Consider the following 1,462-nt stretch of genomic DNA (forward strand, 5'->3'; position numbering starts at 1 on the left):
CCCCAGGCACCGATCAATTTCGCTACAGCAGAAGCATTCCTCTGCCTTTGTTACCGCGTCCGAAGAGCAACACGTACATTTGCACCTAGAAAAAATAACGAGTCAGTTGATTCGAACGATCTCGAAGCATTCCTCTTGTTCTTTCTCTTGAGCTCTTTCTCGTCGATATGCGGCTGCTTTTTCCTCAGTAGCGACGAGTCCAAATCTTCATAATCACAGGTAAGTGACTCAGAATATTTTTTCGAAGTCAAACGATAATTCCGAAGTCGATAAATCATGATCGATAAGAGACGAAGCTTCGCTTTCTGACATGTTTTCCATTGTTTACTCAAGTAGCAGCGAGCAATATGTTGAGTAAGTGACGTCATAAGTCCTCGCTCCAGGCTTTCTCGAATAAGTATGCAGGCGACATTTCAATAATGGCGGATGCTATGAAAAACAAGTATTTCGACGTAATAACATTGAAATGTTGGTGAAAGTAAGTTAAATTCATTATTTGAAGAGCGTATGCAACATTTTGGCGGCGTTTCCTCGAGGATTTGAGACTTTTTAAAAAATCGTGTTTTTTCGTCGGAGTCCCCCTTTAAACTTCTGGTGAAAAGAAGATGTGAGGGAACTTGAAAATTATCAACATGTCAGCCCAGAAGCGAATGTTTCTCGCTTCTCTTTTATTTGTTATTCTTCAGAGACTGGAATGCTGTAGTTCAATACCACACAATTCAGTGCCTTCTGATTTTTTGTAACACGTACCACAGGCAACCCAGTGTATTCTTCACGGAAGCATCTCGGCTTAGGTTACATGTTCTTAAGGCTTTCGAATAAAAAGCAACTATGAAACTGAAGAAATGGTCGAAAGAGAAATAAAGAAAACTTTGAAAAAATGTTCAAACTCATTGTGCATAGTCTTTGAGGTATGTAGGCTGCTTTGATCAGTCGACCGGAACGAGTGCGCATTGTTGGTTTTAGTCCCTGACCAGACATCACTCCTGTTTCGCGGAGTCTACCATGATGGTTAGTGCGGGAACATGTTGGCGAACTCGCTTGACCAGCTCGTGAATTTCCTTTGGCTCTTTGTTGAGTGACCGTGATGCTTGGCTCGTATTCAGGTGTCTCCTGTTTCTCCTGTACTTCTGACCCTCAGGTGTCTGGACGACATATGACCTGGGCGTGTGATGCTTGTTGAGCACTGTTGCTTAGACCAATTTGTTATCTTGCTCACCTTTGGCTAGAGGCGGCAATTCTTTTGGACAGTGCTTAGCGTAGTAGAACTTCTGTCTCTGTCTCTTTAATCTTCTGAAGGTGCTGCTTAATTTTTGGGGTCCCCTGTGGCTTTCGAAGCTCAGCATTAGTTGGAAGAGAGGTTGACTTTTCGAGCTCGGTCTAACACTTGCTTTCATCTGACATCATGCTCTGCATCATCTTTTCCCCATATTAGGAAGTCATCTACTATCACTTTCACACC

The sequence above is a fragment of the Montipora foliosa genome, chromosome 6 (assembly GCF_036669935.1).
Source record: "Montipora foliosa isolate CH-2021 chromosome 6, ASM3666993v2, whole genome shotgun sequence".
Lineage (NCBI taxonomy): Eukaryota > Metazoa > Cnidaria > Anthozoa > Scleractinia > Acroporidae > Montipora > Montipora foliosa.